We start from the raw sequence: 11,677 nt of genomic DNA, 5'->3' as shown, positions 1-11,677 counted from the left end.
CTGGGCTGAAGACCCCCACTGAGCCCTGGGCTGCCCTGATGTCCTTCCAGGCACAGGAGGTGTCCGGGGCAACCACTATCGTCTCACCCTTCCTCCTCTGGTCCCCTCCCTGGCGCGGCCCCTGTGCTGCCAGCACCACCATTGTCGCCCACGCCACCCTTTGCTGACAGCTAGAAGGGGCATAGGCGGTGAGGCTGTGCAGACAGAACCACCCCCACCCTGCTCTGGCAACCTCTCCGAGTCACTCCCTCCCCAGCAGCTCCACAGGCTTGGCATTTGGGCAGATGGCTCCCTTTAGGAATGCGTATGGTCCCCCGTCCCCAGAAACTGTCTGAGGACTTGCGGTTCTTCATCGGTTCTCTCCCAACCCTGATGCGTTCCATGAGTGTGTCTGGAGCCCCTGCCCTGAGCTGGGCCCTGCCCCAGGCTGAGAAAGTGAGGCCAGCAGGGCAGACTGGTCCCTGCCCTCGGGAGCTTCCCTGCTAGGGATACCCGGTCATTGCACCCACCAACCCATGGCAGCCTACAGTGTGCCTGGCAGACGGACACATGCTCAAAGCCATGGGAGCCTGGAAGAGCTAACTGGACAAGGGAGGTGGAAGCTCATGAGGAGGAGCCACTCTACAGGGCTGGCCCCTTTTCCCTGGGCAGAAAACCAGACCAGCTTCCTTGGCACTTCACCTGGCTGCCAAGAAAATGATGTCCAAGTGGGTGCTCTCTCTTTTAAAAAAACAAAAGCTCACTTTATCTTGGAAAATTTCAAACACATACAAAAGTAGAATAGTATAATAAGCCTTCACGTATGCATCACTTAGCTTCAACAATTATCAACATTTTCCATTGTTTTCACCTCCACCAGCCCCTCCCGTCCTCACTCTGCCACCTTTTTATTTTCCTTGTCTTTGTCTTTTTTTGGCCACACCACGAGGCTTGTGGTATCTTAGTGCCCTGACCAAGGATCAAACCCACGGTGCAAGAGCAGAGCCCTAACCACTGGACAGCCAGGGAATTCCCATTATTTCCCTCGTCTTTGAAAAACCTCATCTTCATACTTATTCACTCACAAATACTTTTTCACATGGATCACTAACAGATAAGGGCTTTAAAAACACAATGACACCACTATCACATCTCTTAATATTGGCAGCGAGTTCTTAATATTATCTAACACCCAGACTGTGTTCAATTTTCTATTATCTCGCAAATATCTTTTTCTAGTTGGTTTGTTCACATCAGGACCCATCCAGGCTTTGCACAGATTTGGAGTAGGTTCATCTCTATCTGAAGTGTCTGTTCTTCCAAGTCGGCTTAGATGCTCGAGTGGAGATTCTCTACCACAGGGGCCCCCAACCTCTGGGATCTAATGCCTGATGATCTGAGGTGGGGCTGACGTAATAATAATAATGGAAATAAAGTTGCACAATAAATATTGTGTCCTTGAATCATCCTGAAACCATCCCCACCCCCGTCCGTGGAAAAGCTGCCTTCCACAAAACCAGTTCCTGATGCCAAAAAGGTTAGGGACAGCTGCTCTATGGTATCAGTCAATTACCATCACCTGGGAGTTTTTACAAACCACCCCTACCTGGGCCCTACCTGGACCAATTAGGTCAGGGTCCCTGGGGTGAACCAGGACCTGAGTGTTTGCTTCATTCATTTGTATTTATTTATGTATCAGTTAAGCTCCACCCACCCCACCCCACCTTGGGGATCCTGGCCTGCTGCCAGAGTTAGGAATCCCTGGAATACTCTTGGGGGTTCTCACTAGCAGTTGTGCCCCCGGGGTGTCCCCTGGCAATGTCTGGAGATGCTTTTGGTTGTCACCACTTGGGCAGGGGGGCTATGCACTGGCATTTAGTGGATGGCAGCCAGGACATCCTGCAGCCCGCGTGGCACAGAGTTAACCAGCCCAGAACATCAAAGTGCTGACATTGAGAAACTCTGATACTGGAGCACCAACCTCTCTGGTCTCAAGGGGCAGAGGCCTCCTGGGGGAGGAAGAAAATTAAACTGGATTCTTTCCATTCCTCATCTCAGCCCCTTACAGTTGATGAAATGCATCCCCCTGGGCCTCCTCTCATTAGCCCTGCATCCCCTCCCCCAGTGCTGCGTGGGGCTAAACTCTCCCGGGAGACTGGCCGCTCCCATCTCTGGTTGGGGCAGGAATGCATCTCTCACCTGCTGGGCGACCTCTGTCCTTCCCTCTGCCTCAGGCCTCACTCCTGGGAAATGGAAAGAGCAGGGCTGTCCCGAACCAGTGGTGACCTTCAGCCATCTGCACAGTTACCCCGTTCACTGCAGTACCCGGTGCCCAACACAGAGCAGGTGCTCAAAAAGTGTTTGTAGAAATGAATGGATCCCCATTTCTCCTTGAGGAAACCGGGGCGCAGAGAAAGTGGGTCTCACAACCAGCTTTTGGCCTCAAGGCTTTTCAGCCTTGTCCTTGCTCCTGTGTAAAGAATGTGTGTGCCTGCCTCCCCTAGGGGTTCCCCGCTCCTTTGCTGCCACCGTCTCAGGAGACGATGGGGAGCAAGGCTGTCCCACAGCTCCCCAGGGAGGAACAAGGGCACAGGACACTCCCAGCCCACCTTCCCTCCTGAGGCTGGGGTGGGGGCCATCCTCCCCCACCTTCCTCTGTTTGTGGGGAGGCATGATACATGTCCTATCATTTTGGACTGGATATGGTCTGGGCACCCAACATTTTGCAATATTTTTGGGAATGACTCAAAAGAGAACACAGCTGGAGAGCTGACTCAATGTCCTGCGTTCACTGAAGGCATGTCATTGTCCTGCTCGGAGGCTCAGTTCCCTTCCTCTGTTTCCAGAAGGACACAGACCACAGGGCGTGGAGACCTTTTGATCGTTAGACGGAGCCGGCCTGACAGGCTGGTGACAATGACGTGAAAAACACTTGGTGGGGGTGGCTTTGTCCCTCCTGGCACGGTAGGTGCCTGTGGAGGCCTCCTCTCTGTGGGAGGCCTCCGGAGAAACCCATCTGGGTACAAGGCCCCGTGCACCCACAGGCGGGGAACTGGGCAATTCCTAACAGCTGGGCGTCCTCAAAAAACCTGCCACCCCCAGCCGGCCACACCGCTAGCTCAGCCCCACACGTGGGGTGCAAAAGCATGTGTGGAGAGCCAGAGGGCCAAACGTTAACAGCGGGGCAGCTGTCCCTTTGATCACGCGGGTCATCCGAAGCCCCGGAGGCCAGCGACTAGATGGGTGGGAGTGGGGGAGGGGCGCGCAGCTAGCACGTCCCCAGGACCCGGGGCAGGCGGGGAGATGGTGGAGCCTCCCTTCTCCCCGTTCCCCTTCTCCGCGGCTCGGCGGTGGGGCTCACTCAAGCACGGCCATGCGGTGTGGGGGAACCCCAAGGTTCCACTTCCACCAACCAGGGCTGGGGATGCACAGCCGCAGGGGGCCTGGCACCCAGCCTCGGGGAGGGGCGCACGGTGGAGAGTCCCGCGGCCCGAACTTTCCCCGGGATCCCCCTTCAGCCTCCCCCACCGGCCGGGCGAGAGGAAGCTAAGGAGAGCGGAGTGAGCCCGCGAAGCCGGAGGCGCGGGTGCTGGGCGCGCCCCCGGCTCACTCCCCAGGGAGGCGGCGGGCGGCCCCGCTCCGCCCCAGCGCCCGGCCGGTGAGATCCGGCGCCCGCGGGCGGGGCGGGGCTGCAGTCGGCACCGCCCCCGGGGTCCGGGGAGGGGACGGGGGAGGCGTGCGCGCAGCGGCGGCGGCGGCGGGTGCCGGGAACGCCGGCCGGGGCGGAGCGGGGCCCCAGCGCACTGCCCGGCTCGGGCCATGACCCCCGCTGCTCTCTCTTGTAGACTCGTCGCCGCGGCCCCTCGAGCCCGGCCGTCGCCGCTACGGGCGCCCGGGCGGGCCCCACAGTGAGCCCATCAGGAAGTGGTAAGTGCCCCGCGCCGCGCGCCCCGGTGTGCCCGGCGCTGCCCACCCCACCCCACCCCTCCCTTCCCTTCTGGAAGACACAGCTCTTTGCCGAAGCCGCAACCCCGCCAAGCAGCGTTCACGCCCCGCCAGTACCCGCCGCGGGAGGGCCGTCCCTGGGGAGGACGGGCCCCCACCCCGGGGTGGGGTGCGGTAGGGGACCCTCGCGGGCTCGGGCGTCCCCCCCTACTTCTTGTAGACTTTTCTGCGGAGACGCAGGTTTGGGGAAAGTTGGGCCCCCTTTGGCCATGTTGCAACTTACACCGGGCGCGTGGGGAGGTGTGTCCCCGCCCGTGGAAGCCGCCGGCCCCCCAGTCTCCACCTGCCACCCCACGCGGTCACGAGTTCCTGGGGAATGGGCCAGACCGCCATTCCTGAAAGCTGGAGAGGAGCCCGGCCGGGGGGTGGGGGCAGGAGGCCTGGAGAGGAACCATTTCCCCTCTATCGAGTATTTCAGAATGTATTATTTATGAACCGCCTCACTTAGGGGCCCCCTTCGCTCCCAGGGCATCAAAGCAGGTTTGCAACCGCAAAGGGCGACCACTATGAACGCGCTCGCCACTTGCCTGGCCCGCTGAGCTCAGCGGAACTGGAGGGAGGCACTCCTTACTCAGGTGGACCTACACCCCGGCTCGGCGCCCCCCCCCTGGTGGGCGGGGTCAGGGCAGAGGGGGACCTCTCTTAGACCTCCCCGGGCTGTTAGGCCGCGATGGAATCCGAAAAGTCTGTGCTGGCTGAGCCTCCTTCGCCTCGCTGAGAATGAGGAGGAAGAGGCAGGGAAGGCAGCCTGGTGAGGGCCCTCCTGTGATTGGTGCAGGAACAAACACCCCATCTTACAGATGAGGAAACTGAGGATCCCAGAGGCACATCTGGATTGGCAGGCTGGGCGGGGAGGGGGGGGGCTTCCTACAGAGCCCCCAGGGGTGCTGGGGGGCAGCCCCTGTCCCAGGCTGGGTCAAGTCCAGAAAGCAGCCCCTTACCTGTGCAGGCCACACCCACCATGGGTTCCCTGTCCCCACCCTGGATGGGAGGGAGTTGGTGTATTTATGGAAAGACTTAATCCCTCTGCAGGCCCCAAGGAGGTGGAAAGCTCCGCCAGCCTAATCTCCTCTCCCTGGAAGCCTTTCCCTTGGCAGGTGGGTTGCCCTGGGTGGGCTTGAGCCCTGGGTTGAGATCACCTCTGGAACTTCCGCTCAATGGCCAAGGAAAGAGAGCAGAGCTACTTCATGTTGATTGAGCCCTACATGCTGCTACCCATCACCTGCGTTTTCCATTTTTCTTCTCTGACCTAACACTGTTGTTATCCCCACTTTACAGATGAGGACACAGAGGCTTATAAAGATCAAGTGACTGATCCAAGGTCACACGCAGGGGCGGGCGGGTAAGTGGCGAGGCCTAGCCTTGAACCCCTACCCTCACAGTGTAGGACCAAACTGTAGGCAGACCCTCCTGGGTGAAAATAATGTGTTATAGATTTACAATAATGCGTACACCCAGGAGCCCGCTCACAGCCAACGCAGCCACAGCCTCCCCTCCGAGCTTGTGGGGGATTGTGTGTATCCCACAGACAGTGCCACACTGTGGTTACTTTTTATTTGGGTGCAGAGAAAGCGGTGGTTTAGTTTTCTGTTTGCGCTGCAAACCTGAATGGGGTGAGCTGGCCAGCAGGAAAGCTAAGGGCTAATAGTTTGCGACTCCTAACTTCAAGGCTGCTGTAAAAAGGATGCCGTGTTTTCTAATTAGCCCCATGATTAGTTAACTGTTAGCCTAACTTCTAATAGAATACCCCTTATTTTTAAACATTTTTACTGACGTGTAACATATGGAAAGTTGCACAAATTGTACGTGTTGAATTTGGTCTCAGGCTCAGAGGGCCAAGTATCGTGCTCACATTTACATTGCCAGTCAGTGGAAGACCACAGCTTGACCCTGGGTAGCCCAAGACCCTGCCCCGTGACAGCAAGGCAGGTGCAGGCTTTAGTGGGCACCTTGTCTTCCCCCCAAGCCCATCGTCTTTCGCTTCCTGTGGGCGAGCAGCTGTGGGCCAGGCAAGTGCCCCCTGCGGGTCTGTGGCCTAAAGCCCAGGAGAGGCTCATGTTTGCATTCTGTGTACCAGAAAGGGAGGCATGTTAACGCTTGTAGCATCTGTTCCCAGCGCAGTCCCTTTGGCTGCTATTGTAGGAATTCTAATCCTGTTGCAAAAGGAAAGTCCCATTTTTTTTTAAAAGAAGGAAACCAAGATGTGTCATAGGCCTGCTGGGAGCCCCTCTTGGCCAGTCTGTCAGTAGGTCTTCCCTGTGTTTGCAGTAGGGGGACTGGCCCGAGAGCTGGTCCTGGGCTCCCCCAGCTGGGAGGGGAACCTGATTCTATCTGGTCTGGTGGGTCCACCCACCTAGGCAAACTGTCACATTCTTCAGCTGTGAGTCTCCACCCGTGCCCTCTCCTCCATCCTCCAGTGAGGTCTTGGTTAAGGGAGTGAGGCTCTGGGTCCCTGTCAAGTCACGAGCTCCACGGGGCTCTTCCGATTCCGTCTGGGAGGTGACTCCAGAGACCGTGATCAGGTTGTTAGCCCAACTCTGCCTTTCACTGACTCCCTCTCTAGGCCTCCATGGGCCACAGGCCTCATCTGGGAAGCCCAGGTGGCCACCTCCATGTAGGGTTGCTAGGGTTAGCAAATGAAAATAAAGGCTGCCCTGTTCCATGTGAACTGCAGAAAATGATGGAGAATGTTTAGTAGGAGTCTGTCCCGTACAGGAGTTGGGCATCCTGTATTTTATTTGGCAGTTTATTTCTCTGACCGCTCCCAGTTCCAGAGATCTGATTCATCCCAGGAGGTGTTTACTTCATCTCCTACAGCCCAACCTCCATGATCCCCCAAAGCAGAAACCGAAGGGAAGCTAATAGCAGATCCCTTGTGCTCTGAGTGGTTCTGATGTGTTCCACGGGCAGTGCTACATCTTTATTACTTTACACTTTGTGCAGAGAACACATTAGTTTACTGTTCTCTTTGCATCAGGAACCTGCAGGGAGTGGGCTGGCGAGCACTACCCTGCTACGGGCTGATAGTTTGGGGCTCTTATCTGCAAGGCAGCTATAAAGATAGTAACAGACATCTTGGCCAAGGGTGTCCTCTGCCCTGGAGCTGCCCAGGCTTCAGAGGGGCCGTGAGGGGCCATTTGGCGTGCAGAGTGGCCGACATCCATCTCTCTGGCCACTGCTCAGGGGAGAGGCAGACCCCTGCAGGAGGAAGTAAGTTTTTATTTCTCACTGCCCATCCGTGTCACCAGAGAGGGTTCTGTCGCAGCCATTTGGCGGTAGGGAGATTCTTACGCCCGAGTGCAAGAAAGGACCTGTTTTAACTCAAGCTGTTGTGCAAATAATTAACAGCCTGATATTTTGAAGGGAACATAAACAGAGCCCGATTTGATATGAAAGGGTGGTTTTTCACACTCCTGCGAATGTGTGAGAGAGTACATTTATACCTAAACGTGAAGTTCTCTTGGGCCTGATGGCTTGCCTACCTTCTTGCCAAGCTAGGGGGGCCCCTCCCATGGAATCTTTTCTTCCCACCCGTTAAACCTTTATTTTCTAATCGCACAAATGTGTGTCTTCCGGGTATAGACCTCAGCATGTAGAATGATAGACACAGAAGCCCGGGGGTGCAACTGACCTGGCTTTGAGCTCTGGCCTCCCAGAGCTGCTGTTGGACCGCCCAGAGCTCCACTCCGTCATCTGTAAGTCACAGATGCGATGATGTTATCTCGCTGGGTGTTGTCAGGTTTAGGAATTTTTGTAATGAACTCAGCCTCTTGAAAGCATTAGCTTGACATCTGTGTCAGTGGTGAGGATGAAGTTTAGGGGGACATAGCCTGCTCCCCACAGTCAAGCGTCTGTATGGCTCCATTTGGACAGATGAACATCCCGTCTACCAGGACCGTCTCCTGCAAAGGCACCTGCCATCTCTGCTGGGGGCAGCCCCATCACAGAGGGAGTGGAGTGGATGGGGCGCTGTCCACGGTCCTACACAAACCACCCTGGGGAGCGCCTCCTCCATCCCCTATAACTGGCTACACCTCGGACTCGGGGACTGCATGGCAGGCCGCCCCCTGGTTCTCTTCCCACACAGTGTCCCCACAGGCTACTGAAGGGTGACACCGTGATATTGACAGATGATGACGATGGTGACGATGGCTCCAGGCCCTGTCCTGGAGGCTGGGTCAGGATGCCTGTTCTATAACTGAGGACTTGGAGCGGGGGTGGGGGAGGAGGGCAGTGAAGCATCAGCATCTCAGGCTCAGAGAGGAAGAGGACTTGGCCGAAGGTCACACAGCCCACACAGACTCCTGGTTCCTCTCAGCCCCTCCCAAGGCCCACTGCCCTTGTGGCGCGTTGCAGCAATGTGCATGGGAATGAGAAAGGTCGGTTGGTGAAAACTACGTTTGGAAGTTTTAGAAACTAGAAATACAATCATTCCACCTAGCCCTGACCTCACCACGTGACGTTTGCCTGACCCTCACACAGCTTCCCGTCCCACGGTGTCCACTGGATCCAGGCTGCCAGCTCCTCCTCCTTCCTTAACTTCCTTCCTTTTTTCCCTGAATGTTTGGAGATAGGTATTTCTCAAGTCACAGGACAGCTTTAGCGACAAAACCTATCCATTCAGGACAGTTTTCTGGGAGGAGCAGGGAACCAGAGCGCCTTCCCCCAGCCAGCGCTGCGGCCCCTGGCCACCCCTCCAGCCACACCAGAGACGGGGTAGGGGAGTTGGATGTGATGCTCCCACTGCATTCTGGCTACCGGGGCAGGGCGCGGGGGCTGTTCCGTGGAGTCAGGGTAAATAACTGCTCTCTGCTTTCCCTTGCTGAATGCTTCCCTTGAATAGTTTCAAGTTTCAGAAAAGTTACAAGAACAGTAGGAGCTAATGTATATCCTTCCCTGGAAGTGAACATGTAGCTACAGTTGCTTCATTGGCTTGGATTTCTGGCCGGGCTCTGAGAGTGAAGCTGCAGAAATGATGGCCGAGGACCCTAAACACCCCAGTGCGTGTCCTCAGGGCAGGGCCCACCTCTTACAAAATGCAGCCCAGAGATCAGAATCACAAAACTCGACCACAGCTCCGTGCTGTCACCTCCTGGACAGGTGTCTTTCTTTTGACCATTTTACTACTTTTCAAACTAGAGACAAGCATGTCGTGAACGCCCGTGTCCCAGTGTCAGCAGCAGACAAGGCAGTGCCCCTCACCCTCCACGCCTCTGCGGCTGTTTCTCTGTTGGACTTTACGGCAGCTTCCCACTCTCACTTTGTCAGTGCGGACTTCAGTGTGAATCACTGTCGTGTGGCCCTAGGGTGGGATGTGTCGTGTAAGCTGTTGGGTGGGCGGTGGCCAGCGTGTACCCCAGACAGAACGGAGGAGCGTGGACTGTGAGATCAGAGCTCACTGTGTGGCTGTGATGTGGTGTGGCCGGCAAGAGCCCTGGGAGGTTGCTGTGGCCCTAACTCAGGGCCGCAGACCCCTGGGCAAGAGGCCCACGAGAGACATGGGAGGGGAACTCTGGGGTTGAAAGCATAGGCTTGGAATCCCTGCCCCACCACCTGCTCCCCATACAACCCTTCTGCAGGTTAACTAACTTCCCGGTGCCTCAGTTTCCCCATTAGCAAAGTGGGGATCGGAATGGCCCCAGTGTCACCAGGCTGTCGTGAGGCTTAAATGACCGTGAATGGAGGCACTCCGGAGGGTGCTGGGCACAGAGTGGGTGCTCGAGAGAGGCACCCATCCCTACCCCACAGGCCTTCTCTGGGGCTCTCCCTTCCTCCAGCACTGCACCCCCCAACCCAAGGAAGGGTACACACTCCTGGCAGCTCATCCCACCTATTAGAATCGTCTTGCTCCTGCCTCCAGAGCTTTGGAAAAGCCCAGTTCTTACCACAGCCCAGGCCAATGGGGAGCCTTTTGGGGAGGGACCCCTGCCAGGCTCTGATTCCCAGCTCTGGGAACTGCAGCTCCGGGCCTGCTCCAAGTAGGAAGCGCGTCCTTTACACGCAGCCATCCTGGCTCTGTTCCCATCCGTGTCTGACCGTCCCTCTTGCCCTCTCCCTCCCTGGTCCATCTCCTACCCGCCCACAAGTCCAGCCTGGCTAAAATTGAAGCCTTTGCCCTGGCCGCTCCTCCAGACTGACCCCTCCTGGGATCCTACCATCTCACCAGCCTGTACATCACCCCAGCTTCCAGCAGCTTCTCTCCTGTACCCTGGCTGCCCCACCTTTTCCAGTGCTCAGACTCCACGGTTTCTGGCCCAGAGCTGAGCATCTGGGTCCCATGGGGCCTTGTTACAACATCGATTCCGGCTCAGTGCACCCAGGTGGGGCTGAGAGGCTGCACTGTTAATGAGTTCCTGGGGGTGCCAAGGCTGCTGGTAGCAAGGCCTGGAGAGGGGCTGGCCTGCACAGCCCGCTAGAATGCAGAAGCTACTACATGTGCTCAGGATAACCCCTCCACTATGTAACCAGCCTCCAGAGACCCCGCAGTGCGGCTCAGCCTGGGCCCTTCTGTGGCCTGTTCCTCCAGTGGGCCACGCCCCCGCATGTCCTCTGGGCCTTTGCACATTCTGTTCCTGCAGCCTGGGGTTTCCCGCTTTGCTGGCTCCTGTCTTTGGGGACATGGTCCCTGGCCTCCCAGGCTGGGACCGGAACCTTCCTCTGGCCTCCTGGCCTCAGATGGCACCACTGCACGCTTACTCAGGTGCAGGGTCCCGTTTGGCCTTGTATCCACCTGTGTCTGGTCTCCCAAGACCAGATGCCAGGATGGGAAATGTGTAAGAAGTATATTGAGGAAAGTAGGGAAGGGGGCTGGAAGGCCTGGGCCCAAGGAATGAGGGAGGAGGAGACAGGAGGATGGGTGGGGGGCGCCCATGGACAGTTGGCCAAGCCAGAGTCAGCCTGACTGTCAGGGTGCCTATCTCAGATCCCAGCCCTCCATCCAGGCTTGCACCGCAAGGGTGGCAGAGACCTGTGGGGCGCTGCCCATGGCCACCCCCCGGCCCCTGGTGTCTCCCTGCGAGTGCAGGAGTCCCCATCCTCAGCCTCTCAGAGCCCCGAGCACCCACCCTGTAGAGCTTCACAGACCCCTGTAGGGGGGCCCTCGCGGGGGTCAGGGCAGTCCTGGGTTGGAACCCCAACTCCACTCCTAGTAAGCTGTGTGGCCTAGGTAGCCACCACCACCTCTCTGAGCCTTGATTTTTCTCATCCATAAAGTGGGGACAGTGATAGCACCTCCTAGGGTTGTAACAGAGTCAAATGTCAGGAGACCGTGAACCGCTGCCCGTTTCTTCAGCAGCTCTTCAGAACTTGCAGGGAGATGGTGGGGGATTTTAACCCCCATGGACTGGGGACTGGGCTCCTTTCAGCCGTTAGGACGCGAAAGAATTTGCATTTTAGGAGAGGAGGCCTCGTTTGAACAGAAGGCACACCACACCCATCACGGGGCTCAGGGCCACCCTGCGGCCCCACCTGGGGCCCTCTCATCCCCAAAACAGCCACACGGTGGCCCCTCAAAGGCAGGGCAGGTGGTGCGTGTTCCGCCCCATCACCCGGGCCAGACCTCTCTTGCACCTTCACCAGCTCAGTCGCCGCACTGGGCCTCTCTCCAGCATGTTCACCTTTGAGATGCCTGAAAGTTTTTTCCACCAGCACACAGCAAATTCAGCCCAGATGTAGCCAGCAGGCGCCGTGACCT

General features: G+C 57.4%; 1 protein-coding gene across 2 annotated transcripts in view; it reads left to right on the top strand.

Moving 5' to 3' along the window:
• Positions 1–3,728: 3,728 nt before the first annotated feature.
• C18H16orf74 (chromosome 18 C16orf74 homolog) overlaps positions 3,729–11,677 on the top strand; it is a 29,601-nt gene continuing 21,652 nt past the window's right edge. The window contains exons 1-2 of one of the 2 annotated variants that reach the window (XM_061386925.1): positions 3,729–3,906; positions 5,263–5,326. The gene's annotated coding sequence lies outside the window, so the exon portion shown is untranslated. The remainder of the gene's footprint in view (positions 3,907–5,262; positions 5,327–11,677) is intronic. The other variant, XM_061386924.1, reaches the window with a different exon arrangement.

The sequence above is a fragment of the Bos javanicus genome, chromosome 18 (genome assembly GCF_032452875.1).
Source record: "Bos javanicus breed banteng chromosome 18, ARS-OSU_banteng_1.0, whole genome shotgun sequence".
Taxonomy (NCBI): Eukaryota; Metazoa; Chordata; class Mammalia; order Artiodactyla; family Bovidae; genus Bos; species Bos javanicus.
Note: the sequence above shows the minus strand (reverse complement) of the source record. Positions and strands in the feature narration are given on the sequence as shown.